At 42.3% G+C, this 13,989-nt stretch overlaps 1 protein-coding gene across 2 annotated transcripts in view; it reads right to left on the reverse strand.

The window, feature by feature from the left end:
* LOC125465503 (nucleus accumbens-associated protein 2-like) overlaps positions 1 to 13,989 on the reverse strand; it is a 96,221-nt gene that overhangs the window by 49,027 nt on the left and 33,205 nt on the right. The window lies entirely within an intron of this gene.

Below are 13,989 nucleotides of genomic sequence, written 5' to 3' on the forward strand. Positions count from 1 at the left end.
GAGAAAGTATTTTCTTTAAAATGTTACCACAAAGTCATGAGTTTTAGGATAAAACCAAATGCCATTTGTTTGGTAGTAATAATCTTCCTTCGAAGCACTACAGGAATTTGATTCGAGATTTTTTAAAAATGCCAGAAGGAAAGAGTACCATGACATAAATCTTCAAAGAAATACACTAGCTGATTGAGTCAATTTCCTTTATTGAGTATAATACATTTAATATACATGTAAATACATATTATACATTACTAAAGTATATCCAATGAGAGACAGGATTTGCTGTTGGTCCAACAATGGGGATGCTTAATCAATGTTGGCATAACATTAATTTACAGAGACTGCATAAACAGAATTCCGTTACTGTTAAATTATAGATGGCGTTTAAGAAAAAACACTACTTTGGGGACTGCATTCCACGTAAACTCCATTATTTCACTGAAATTGGAGCTGTTCACCTGTTTTACATATATTCATTTATGTATTTAAATTTTATCCCATTGTTATTTTAAAGCTAACAAATACAGCAAGTCGTAATGTGGGATGTACCATTGGGAGGTCAGTTATTTGGTATTGAGCAGTAGTAGTTTGGATAGAGGGGGAACAAAAGGGAATACCATTTCCCTGCCCTAGTCAGCAGCGCACTACTTCAGCAGCATCTGTGAATAATCCGCATATTTCACAGAAGTTAGATGCACAAGTGTGCCTCAAGGTATTTGACATCACACCAAGAGGTATGGTATAAATGGATACCGAAACAAAAGGTTTGGCGTAATCAGATTGTTAATGCTTGTTATCAGGGAACAGATCACTGCATGGGGGTAAAAACCACATCTGGCACTTTGATCCAAGGAATTTCCATAAATATTGAATTTTGAAAGCTTTAATTATCAATGTTTTGATGTAACTACATGATTAGCATATTTCCAATGCCTTTCACAGCTATAAAACAGCCATTCCCATGTACAGAAAAAGAACATTACTGTAAATTCTGAAAATCTGAAATAAAAAACAAGTAGTACTTGAAATACTCAGCAGGAATGACAGTATTTCGGAGGGAGAAACAGTTATCACTTCAGGTTGATGATCAGCAGGGCTGATTAGTTTTCATTAATTCTAATGAATGGTCAAAGTGAAACGTCAAGTCTGTTTCTTTCTCCACAGAAGCTGCCTGAACTGATCATTTCCAGCACCTTTGGTTTTTTGACAAACTGGTCGGTGTAAATAATAAAATACAAGTTCAGATTTGGTACAACAGAAACTTGGAGGGAAGATATACATAAAATTCCATCTATACAGTTGATTGAAGGGTGCAAATTTATACCATGTGGTAATTTAGGTACATCCCATGTTCAGACTAACAATACAATTCAGTTTATGGCATCACAGATTTGGACAAAAATAAAATCTAGGCTCTATTTAGAGATTCACATAAGTTTCATTTCCTGAGAAAAGAGATTGAATGAGGTTTCAGACTGAATATTTTTGGAAGAGCTGTCTCATAATTTGAAGTGAATCAAACGAATGCCAGAGAGCCCATCCTTATTACCATAGAGGCAACATTTGGTCTGATCCAGTTGACTCTGCAAAGTCCTTCAAGAGCCCATCCAATTTCCTTTTGAAACCACTGACTGACCCCGACCCTGCTTTCATCACCCTTGTAGGAAACGAGTTCCAGGCAATTACCTGTTGCTGCATAAAGATCTTCCTCACATCCACCTTCTTTCACTTGCCCAAAAAAAAACTTAAATCTGCGCACCCCTAGAACTTGTACTATCAGCCAACGTGAACAGTTCATTTGAGGGATATGGGCATCACCAGCTGGCAAGGATTTATTGCCCATCCCTGGTTGCCCTTAAAGTGATGAGTTGCCTCAAAAATCACTGCAGTCCACCTGCAGTAGCTTGACCCATAAATGCCATTAGGGAGGGATTTCTAGAATTTTGAACCAGCCACAGTGGTATTTTTCCAAGTCAGGACAGTGACTGGCTTGGAGGGGAACTTGAAGGTAGCATTTGCATGTATCTACCATTCTGGTCTTTCCAGATGAAAGTGGCCGTGGATTTGGAACTTACTACGAGTATTTTTGGTGAATTTCTGCAGTGTATCTTGTACGTAGTACACACTGCTCCTGAACACCAGTGCAGGAGGGAGTGAATGCAATGCCAATCAAGCAGGCTGCTTTGTCCTGGATGGTCTCAAGCTTTTGAATGTCGTTAGAGCTGCACCCATTCAGGCAAGTGGGGAGAATTCCATCTCACTGCTGATGTGTGCCTTGTAGATAATGGACAGGTTTTGAGGAGTCAGGTGGTGACTTACTCGCCACAGTATTCCTAGCCCCTGGCCTGCTCTTGTAACCACTGTGCTTATGTGGCTAACCCAGATGAGTTTCTGGTCAATGCTAAGACCCAAGTCATTGATAGTGAGGGATTCAATTAAGGATAGAACCACTGAACGTCAAGGGGCAACGGTTAGGTTGTGTCTTGCTGGAAGTGGTCATAATCCAACATTTGTATGGCACAAATGTTACTTGCCACTCGTCAACCCAAGTCTGGATATTTTCCAGATCTTGTTGCATTTAAACTCAGACTGTTTCAGTACCTGAGGAGTCACGAATGGTGCAAAACACTGCAATCATTAGCAAACATCCCCATAATTGACCTTTTGGAGAGAAGGTCATTGATGAAGCAGCTGAAGATGGTTGGTCTAGGACACTACCCGAGGAACTCCTGGAGATGACTGGGCTCCAACCATGACTATCTCCCTGTGTGCCAGGTATGACTCCCACCAGAGTTTGCCATCTGGTATCCGCTGATTCCAGTCTTGCTGTGACTCCTTGATGCCACACACTGTCAAACGCAGCCTTGGCATTAAGGGCGGTCACTCTCACTGCACACCTGGAATTCAGTTTTGTTTAGGTGTCAACCTAGGTCATAATGAGGTCAGAAGCTGAGTAGCCCTGACAGAACCCAAACTAGGCATCACTAAGCAAGTTACTGCTGAGGAGCTGCTGCTCATTAGCACTGTAAATGACACCTTCCATCAAATTATTGATGATTAAGAACAGACTGATGGGGTGGATCTGTCCTGCTTTTTATGTACAGATCATACTTAGGCAATTTTCCACATTGTTGGGTAGATACCAGTGTAGCAATTCTAGTGCAAGAGCTTGGCTAGGGGAGCAGCAAGTTCTAGAACATGTACAATTGCTGGGATGTTGTCAAGACCTAGAGCCTTTGCAGTATTCCATGGTCTCCAATTGTTTCTTGATATCACACAGAATGAGTCAAACTTGGCTGAAGACAGGTTCTAATGCTGAGGACCACAGGAGGCCACCGAGATAGGTCATCCACTCGACACTTCTAGCTGAATATTGCTGAAAATGCTTCAACCTCATCTTTGCACTAATGTGCTTGGCCTTTCCATCATTGAAAATGAGGATATTTGGAGTTTCCTCCTCTAATGAGTTGTTTAATTCCCCACTACCATTTACAACTGGATAGAGCAGGACTGCAGAATTTAGATCCGATTTGATGGTTGTGCAAATGTTTAGCTCTGTCTTTCACTTGCTGCTTATGATGTTATGGCATGGAAGTAGTGAAGTAGTCCTTGTTTGGTAGCTTCAGCAAGTTGAGACCTCATTTTTCAGATACATCTGGTGCTGCTCCTGGCACACTCACCTGCACTCCCCAGACTTTCTCCTGGCTTAATGGTAATGATCAAGTGGGGGACATGCCCGGCCATGAGGTTACAGATTGTGTTGGAGTAGAATTCTGCTGCTGTTGATGGCCCACAGCACCTCACAGATGCTTAGTCTTAAATTGCTAGATCTGCTTGAAATCTTTGCCATTTTGTACGGTATAGTGCCACACAGTACGATACAGGTTGCTGTCAATGAGAAGGCCAAACTTAGTTTCTGCAAGGACTGTACAGTGGCCCCTCTTGACAATATATTCATGGACAGAGGCACCTGCAGTCAGCAGATTGGTAAGGATGAGGCCAAGTATATTTTTCCCTCACCAGCTGCGAGACTGAGTCAGCAGCATACATGTCCTTTACATTTCAACCAGCTTGATCAGCAGTGCTGTTGCCAAGCCACTGTTGGTGGCGGACAACGAAATCTCCCAACCAGAGTACATTTTGTGCTCCTGGCATTCTCAGTAGGAAGAAACAAAGTAGGGTCAGATGTAGAATCTGTGCGGGTAGAATTGAGGAACTGCAAATAGAAAAAAACAAACATAGTTGTGGTTGTGTACAGGTCTCCAAACAGTAGTCAGGAGCTAAGGTGCAAGATACATCAGGAGATAGAAAAGGTATGCAAGAAAGGCAAAGTCACAGCGATCGTGGAGGACTTCAATATGCAGGTGGACTCGGAAAATCATGTTGGTAGTGGATTGCAAGAAAAGTAGTTTGTGGAATCTCTGAGAGATGGCTTTTTGGAGCAGCTCGTGGTGCAGCCCACAAGGGAACAGGCAATACTGGATTTAGTGTTGTGCAATGAGGCAGACTTGATAAGGGAGCTTACAGGTAAAGGAACCCTTTGGAGGGAGTGATCACAATCTGATAGAATCAGAGGTAATGGTATTACAGCTGAATAAAGGTGACTACAGAGGTAGGACGAAAGAGCTAGGCTGAATTAACTGGAAGAGGGGCCTAGCAGGAAAGACAGTGGAACAGAAATGGCATGAGTTTTTGGGAGTAATTCAGGACATGCAGCAAAAATTAATCCCTAGGAAAAAGAAGAATGGTACAGGGAGGATGTGGCAAACATGGCTGACTAAGGAAGTCAGGGATAGCATAAAAGCAAAAGAGAAGCAAATAATGTGGCAAAGAGCAGTGGGAAACCAGGGGACTGGAAAGCTTTTAAAGACCAGAGGGCAACAGAAGAAGAAAAAAAATAAAGGAGGGAGAAGATTAAAAAGGAGGCTAAACCAGCCAGTAATATAAATGAAGACTGTAAGAGTTTCTTTAAATATGTAAAAGGCAAAAGAGAGACTGAAGTGGACATTGGACAGATAGCGGTGGGGAACAAGGAAATGGCTGAGGAACTGAATAATTACTTCATGTGTCTTCCACCATGAAGAATGGCAAGTAATCTCCCAAAAATTCAAGAGTGTTCAGGGGTATAGCCGAGTATTGTGGCCATCACCAAGGAAAAGGTACTAGCTAAATTGATTGGTCTAAAGGTAGATAAATCACCTGGACCTGATGGACTACACCCCAGAGTTCTAAAGGAGATAGCTGGAGAGATTGAGGAAGCGTTAGGGGTGATCTTTCAGGAATCGCTAGAGTTAGGGAGGGTCCCACATTACTGGAAAATCGCTACCGTGACACACTTATTTAAAAAGGGACGAAGGCAAAAGACGGAAAATTACAGGCCAATTAGCCTAACTGTAGTCGTGGGTAAGATTTTGGAGTCCATTGTAAAGGATGAGATTTCTGAATATTTGGAAGTGTATAGTAAAATAGGGCAAATTCAGCATGGTTTCTCAAGGGGAGGTCATGCCTGACAAATCTGCTAGAATTCTTTGAGGAAGTAATGAGCAGGGTAGACCAAGGAGAGCCAATGGATGTTATCTACCTGGACTTCAAGGCGGCCTTTGATAAGGTACCACAAAGGAGTCTTGAGTAAGATAAGGGCCCATGGTATTTGAGGGAACGTATTAGAATGGATAGAAGATTGGATTTCTGGCAGAAAGCAAAGAATGGGGATAAAGGGCTCTTTCTCAGGATGGCAGCCGGTGACAAGTGGTTTTCCGCCATTCTCAGTGTTGGGACCACAACTTTTCACTTTATACATTAATGATCTAGACGAAGGAATGGAGGGTATTCTGGCTAAGTTTGCAGACGATACAAAGATAGGTGGAGGGACAGGTAGTATTGAGGTGGTGGCGAGGCTGCAGAAGGATTTGGACAAATTAGAAGAGTGGGCAAAGAAGTGGCAGATGGAGTACAAAGTTGAAAAGTGTGAGGCCATGCACTTTGGTAAGGAGAGTAGAAGCATAAACTATTTTCCAAATGGGGAGAAAGTTCAGAAGTCTGAGGTGCAAAGAGACTTGAGTCCAGGATTCTCTCAAAGTAAACTTGCATGTTGAGTCAGTAGTCAGGAGGGCAAATGCAATGTTGGCATTTATTTTATGAGGATTTGAATATAAAAGCAAGGATGTACTACTGAGGTTTTGTAAGACTCTGTTCAGGCCACATTGGAGTACTGTGCGCAGTTTTGGTCCCCATATCTCAGGAAGGATGTGATGGCTCCGGAGCGGGTTCAGAGGATGTTCATGAGAATGGTCCCAGGAATTGAAAGCTTAACATATGAGGAACATTTAAGGGGTCTGGAACTATCCTCATTCGATTTTAGAAGGATTTGGGGCGGGGGGGTGGAATCTAATTGAAACTTACAGAATACTGAATGGCCTGGATAGAGTGCATGTTGAGAAGAAGCTACCATTGGTAGGAGAGACTAGGACCCAAGAGCACAGTCTTAGAGTAGAGTAGAGTAAAGGAAAGACCTTTTAGAATGAAGATAGAGAGAAATTTCTTCAGCCAGACAGCGGTGAATATATGGAAATCACTGCCACGAAAGGCTGTGGAGGCCAGGCCATTGAGTACATTTAAGACTGAGATAGATAGGTTCCTCAACCCCATTCTCCTGCTTTCTCATTGTAACACTTGATCCCCTTGATAAAATCAAGAACCTATCAGCCATGATTGAATGGTGGTGCAGACTCAATGGGCCGAATGGCCTAATTTCTGCTCCTACGTCTCATGTTCTTAAGAAGTACTGATTTGTCAGCCAAGGAAGTGCAGTACATGGTAATCAGCAGGTTTCCTTGCCTGTTTAACCTGAAGCCATAAGACTTCATGAGATCGAGAGTCAATATTGAGGACTCCCCGGACAACTGCCTGCTGTCTGTATACCACTGTGCCACCACCTCTGCTGCGTCAGTGCTGCCGGTGGGACAGGACATATCCAGGAATGGTGATGGTGGTGTCTGGAATATTGTCTGAGAGATATTATTCTGTGGCTATGACTGTCAGGCTGTTGCTTGACTAGTCCGTGAGGCAACTCTCCCAATTCTGGGACTAGCCCCAGATGTTAGGGAGGCGGACTTTGTAGGGTCAACAGGGCTGTTTCTGCTGTTGCATTTTCTGGTGCCTAGGTTGATGCCAGGATGATCTGTCCAGTTTCATTTCTTTGAGACTTTGTAGAGATTGATATGACTGAATGGCTTGCTCAGCCATTTCCCAGAGCAATCAAGAGTCAACCACGTTGCTAAAGGTCTGGAGTCACCTACAGGCCAGACCAGGTGAGGATGGCAGACTTCGTTCCTTTTAGGACATTAGGTGAGCCAGATGTATTTTTCCAGCAATCAATGGATTCATGGACATCAGTGGATTCTTAATTCCAGATATATTTTATTGAATTTGAAGTTCATTATCTGATGTGGCCAGGTTTGAACCCATTTCCCCAGAACGTTAGTTGCGTTTTTTCACAGAGCCATTTTCTGGATTATTGGTCTACCTCTCCCTTCTGTCTACATTATCTAAACTTGTCATATCAAATATCTACTCAATATTGTCTGCTCCAACAAAACCAAGCCCTGCTTCTCTAATCTCGCTAAAAGCAATCATCCCTGGAATTATTCTATCAGAATTACCTCAGTGATTTCCATTACAAATACAGACATGCAAACTTAAAACGGACATTGACACTAGAAGTCTGGCCAAAGGCGACAGCAAATTATATTTGAGACAGAAGATGCATACAGAAGCTAAACTTTTTTTAAACCAAAATATTAATTAATTCTCTCTCGCACTGCACATGAAGAATGAAACAGGTGGTTCTGAGTGTAATCAGAAGCCCAAGGTGCTGTAGCAGCACCAGTGAAAGAGTTTTCATTAGAAATGTCAACAGCAGAATATTCTAACAAAGTATTTTCACTTGCTGTGAAAATCTATTATTTTGTAAATGTAACTATAGGTGATACGCATTTTCAGTTCTAGTATGCATAAAGAAAGGTAGTTCATCCTGCTCCAAGTCACTTTTAAATATACCATTCATGGTTAGTCACACAACTCCAGGCCAAGAAAAAGGAAGATTTTCAAAACATCCTATTTCCACAGGCTAATCAAGGATTCAAACCCAATTAGCAGAAAGATCATGTCAATTGCCAGGAACAGAATCGACCAAGAAATTGATGTCCATTACCCTCACACCTACTTTCATTAGAAAATGGATCAGAGTCCTGTCAAAACAACAAAACTGATTAGTCACACGGTTGCTAGGTTATAAGTGGCTAAAAGCCGAGTGCAAGTTTTTTTTTTAAGCTCACTCATGGGACATGGCCATCAATAGTTGTCTCACCATTTTTCGCCCGTCCTGAGAAGATGGTGGTGAGCTGCCTTCTTTCGCCATTATAATCCATGTTTTGTAGACAGACCCACAACGCCATTGGAGGGAATTCCAAGATTTTGACCCAGTGATACTGATCATTGTACATCAGCATGCATCACTTTTGACGTCTAGATGGAAGGAAAGTCAGTTTAAAAAAAAAAGCAGCTGAAGATGGTTGGGCCTAGGGCACTACTTTTGGGGGGGGGGGGGGGGGGGGGGGGTCTGGTGGTCAAGTGGTAGCTGCCCAACTCTGAGCCAGGATACTTAGATTAGAGTCCCACCTGCTCTGGAGGTGCATAATATCTGAATAGGTTGTTTAGATATGCCTACACTGAGAAATACCTGCAGCGATGTCCAGAAACTGAGATGACTGCCCTCTATCAATCACAATCATCTTTCTAGATCAAGCAGAACTCCAAGCAGTCAAGAGATTCTCTACTCCTTAGCAAAACTGGAATCAATAGGAGTTAAGGCTCTTTGATACTACAGTCAAACGCAACATTGGCACCAAGGTCTGTCACGCATACCTCATCTCTCCATGTTTGAAACAAAGCCATAATGGGGTCTCCAGGTGAGGAGCCAGGCAGAACCAAAACTGGGCAGTCAGCAGGTGCTTCTTAATAGTGTTTGACACTTTACATCACTTTGATGAAGAGCAGACTATCGGGTTGATAACTGACTTGGCTAAATTCATCCCTTGTGTAAAGGGCGTACCTGGGCAAGATGCCTGTGTTGTAGCTATGTTGGAACAGCCTGGCTACAGGTGCACGTACTGGAGCACCATCTTCAGCATTATTGCCAGAGAATGTTGTCAGGTGCCTTATACTTTTTAGCATCCAGTTGTTTTTTTTAAATTAGCAAGTGTGGTGACTTGAATTGCAGACCAGCAGTGATGCTGGGGGCCTCTGGAGAAGGCAGAGATGGAGCATCCTCTTGGCACTTCTGGTTGAAGGCTGTAGTGTATGCTTCAGGCTTACCTTTTACACTGATGTGCTATTCTCAATGATGGGAGAGCATCGATATGTGGAGCGTCCACTTTCATGAAGTTGCTTAAATGCCTGCCACCATTAACGGCTGGATGGAGCAGCACTGCAGATCACTGGTTGTGAGAACACTTAACTCCGTCTATCACTTGCTGTTTTGCAGCTTTATTGAGCTGACACTTTTTAGGCATGCCTGGTGCTTCTCCTGGCTGCCCCCCTTCACTCTTCATTCATTGAATAAAGGATGATTTAAATTTGATGGAAATGGTAGGTTGGAGAATGCCAGGCCACAAAACTGTAGAATGTGTTGGGGCATAATTCAGCTTCTGCTGATAGCCCAAAACCTCATGAAAGCTCAGTGTCAAGATACTAGATCTGCTTGAAGTCTCTCTCATTTACTACGGTGATAATGCCGTTATGTGGCATTAAGTATTATCAATGTGAAGGTGGACTGTCTCCAGAGACTGGACAGCAGTCACTCTTACCCATGCTGTCATGGGCAGATGCACCTGCAGCAGGCAGTTGGACGAGGAGGAGGTCAAATATGTTCTTTCCTCACCACCTGCTGCAGCCTGGTCAAGCAGCAATGTTTTTTTTCAAAAGAACTAAACCGGCTCAAGTCAGTAGTGCTGCTGCTGAGCCACTCTTGGTAGTGGGCTATTGAAATCTTCTACCGAGAGTACATTCTGTGCCCTTGCTACCCTCTGTGTTTCCTCCAAGCATCGCGCCTCTGTGTTAAACATTCATTCAATCAGCCAAAGGACAATGGCACATAGTACTATAAAGTGGTAAATTTCTTTATCCGTGTTTGACCTAATGCTTTGACTCTGGATGCCATGAAGTCTCAATGGTGAGAATACCTAGGGAAACTCCCTCCTGACTGCATATCACTGTGTTACCACCTCTGCTGGGCCAGTCCTGTCGATGAGAGAGAATGCAGCCAGGTATACTGATGGTAGTGTCTGTAAGGTCATTCTCTGTATGGTACGATTCTGTGATTATGGCTGTCAAGCTTTGCTTGACTAGTCTGTGAGGCAGCTCTCCTGATTTTGGCACTAGCCCTGGTCATTATTAAGGAGAATTCTGAAGATATGACAAGGCTGTTTTCTTTTTGTCATTGTCATTTCTGGTGCCCAGATTGATGGCAAGTGGTCTGCCGGTTTCATTCCTTTGAGACTTTATAGTAATTATTACAATTGAATGGTTTGCTAGGCCATTTTAAAGGGCAGTATGATGCCAATCATGAGTAAGAGACTGGACTCTCATATAGGACAGACCAGGTAAGGATGGCAGATTTTCTTTGCTAAATAATGAGTTTTTCTGACAACTGACAGTGGTTTCAGAGTCATCAGACTCTTAATTCCAGATAGTCATTGAATTCAAACTCTACAGTGTCATGGTTCAAACCCAAGTCCCCAATCATTACCCGAGTTTCTAGATTAATATTCCAGTGGTAATACCACGAGGCCATTACCACCCCTTGATATAAACATCATAACTTTTTACTTTTCTGTATTTTCAACTGGAATGAGTAAAAGGATTGGTTTAAAATCCCAAAATCTTTGAAGTGTCAAGGCCTTTTTTTTAAAAAAGGCAAGTAACCAGACTCATTGCATATCTTGTTTACACAGCTACTTGCTCAAGTGGTAGTGAAAATTTGGAGTAGAAGTCAAGCAGGATACAGGGGATCGACAATGAATGGAGCTTCAGCTAGCAACAAGTAGTTGATTGTCATTAATAACTGGGCACTAGTCCACAGACCAGAGGACACCTGCCTACCAACAAGTGGACGATTAGCTCCCACCTAGCTCTGGGGCATGGGTATTCACAAGTGTGTCAGACCTCTAGAAAGAAAAAAGGCATTTTTTTTCCCTCTGCAGTGTAAAACATCTTAAATCTGCAGCTAGCTTATTTTTCCCCCACAGATGATGTAAGCTTAAGTAAGCCAAAAACTGAACATGAACCAGCCATCCTGTACTTTTTGCAATCAAGTGAAGAGATTGAGAGGAGAATCAATCAGCAGTCTGTTCTGCTGAGCCAAAGGTTTAGCAGCGACCAGTGAACTACCTTCCCTATGTTTCCCACCACCCATCGCATCCTTGTTTGTCTGAATGCAGGCTTCGGGTGGTGAGTATAAAATGGGTTAGAATTTTAACCAGTCATCAGTTTGTGGCTCATCTATAGCCAAAATCTATTTAGGATAAATTCTTTTTCTGTATAAAGACATTGTGTGCGCTTTCTATCAACGTGGGTCTAAAAGACAGTTTTTGGGGAATTCTAACTACTTTTGTAACATCTTTGCTCTATGTAGAATGAACTGCCAGAGGAAATGGCAGATGCAGGTAGTTACAACATTAAAAAGGACACTTGAATAGGTACAAGTAAAAAGGTTTAGAAGGAAATGGGTCAAATGCAGGCAAGCGGGACTAGTTTTTGTTTGTGACGCATGGACAAGTTGAACCGAAAGTTCTGTTTTTGTGCTATATGACGATGCCCATCATAATTGTGTATATGTAATTAAGGCCCTTCCATCAGCATTCTCTATTCTAAGGGAAACATGCCCAAACTATCTGATCTCTCTTTTTAATTGAAGCACTCCAACCAAAGAAAATCCTGGTCAGACTGTTCTGACCGTCAATAGTGCAATCACATCTTTCCTATGAGGTGACTACCAGAACTGTATACAGTATTCCAGCTATGGCCAAATTATCATCATATACAGTTCCATCATAATCTCCCCATTCTTTCTTATTCAATGCTTCGGGCAAGTCATTTGTCATCCATCCCATTGACCTGCTCTGTTTTCTTCAAGGTTCTGTAGACATGCACAACTAGGTCCCTCTGATTCTTTGTCATTCTTAGGGGACTACTATTTATCACATATTCCTTTGGTTTGTTAATCCTCTTAAATTGCATGTCTCATTTTTTGGAGCAAATTCCACAGCTTACCCCAAGCAATACACCACAAGTTGGAATCCCCTATCATTTTAATGGAGGGTCAGTTAGCTCAGCAGGCAGAAATGATGGTTTGTGAAGCAGAGCAACACCAGCAGCATGACTTCAATTCCGGTACCACGGAGGTCCTGCCTTCTCAACCTGACCTCTTGCTTGGAGGTACAGTCACCCTCAGGCTAAACTCACTACCAGTCATCTGAGAGCGCAGCCCTTTGGTTCCCTCAGCCTATGGTGATTTTATATTTCTCTCAAATTTCCCTACATATATCTCCACATTCCTTCTATTTGTATCCAACTGTTTGGAGTCTTAGTATCCTCCCATTGAGATTGGTCTGCAATTGAAAGAGGAACATTTAAGATATGGATGCTGGGTTGCAATGTAGATTCCCACATTAGTCCTTCAGTGTCCTCAACTAGTGTTCTCAACCTCTCCCCTCCCCTTACATGGTGACCCTCAGGCTAAAAAGAATACCACCAGTCACTTGTAACGACAGGGCAACCTGTAGTCCAGTAAGTTTATACCAACTGTACCTGTTTCCCATTGCAGTAATTGACTCCTTGATCAAAACTGCAACACTACCTGCTTTTTCACACCCCTCCCTGACTTGTCTTAGGATTCTACACCCCTCCCTGACTTGTCTTAGGATTCTACACCCCGAAATATTGAATTGCCAGACTTGCTCCTCCCTCAACCATGCCTTCATGATAGCAATGATATCACATGCCTGTGTTAATCAACACCATCTAGACATCTGCATTGCTTACAAGACTCCTTGTATTACGATAAATGACATCCAGAATTGTTGAGCTCCTTTGATATAATATGGCCATACTTACTGTGACTTGTTTTTTTCTCCTACTTATCTGTACATCATCCCTTATTGTTCTTCCACTCCCAATCCATTTCACTACCAAATTAGTTTAAAAAAAACACCAATATACCCAGTGGTCCAGGGATTTATTGCGCACCAATCTCTTCAACCACATGTTCACCTTTTCTATCCACTTATTTTTTATACTAAATAGCATGTGACATTGGAAGTAATTTATAAGATTACAAAATTTCTTAGATACTGCAATTGTGCAACACACATCACAAAATGTACCAATTGTGGTCAATAGCTCATTCCCATTGAGAGATTCAATATTCCATTAATGGAAAAGCCTCTTCAGGCATCTCAAACCTCTACAACTGAAGCAGAATGCAATTCAGCTGTTTTCACACTGAATTTGCACCACCATCGGCACAAATCAGGCATGGAAAATTGTTGGGTGAAAATTGAATTGATTTTTAATCCTATCAGTGGACTGACATCTTTCAAAGAAGTTTCTTCTCACCAGGCTGCCCAAGCTTGGTCAGGGCACAATAGTGTTTTCTCTCCCCATTTTTACAGAGCGGATTTATTGTCACATACACCGAGACAAGGGAAGTCTTCTTGTTGTGAGCTTGAAGGGCAGATTGTACCACAAAGTGCATCAAGTAGCAGAAAGGTGTAGAATACAGTGTTACAACTGGTACAGAGAAGGTACAGTGAGATCAACATTCATTTGAGAGGGAAATTTCTTCAAAAGGTTATATAACAGCAGGGAAGAAACAGTTCTTGAATCTGTTTGTACGTGTATTCAAACTTTATCTTCTGCCTGGTGGAAGAGAGA

Source organism: Stegostoma tigrinum, chromosome 29 (assembly GCF_030684315.1).
Source record: "Stegostoma tigrinum isolate sSteTig4 chromosome 29, sSteTig4.hap1, whole genome shotgun sequence".
In the NCBI taxonomy this organism is placed as follows: Eukaryota; Metazoa; Chordata; class Chondrichthyes; order Orectolobiformes; family Stegostomatidae; genus Stegostoma; species Stegostoma tigrinum.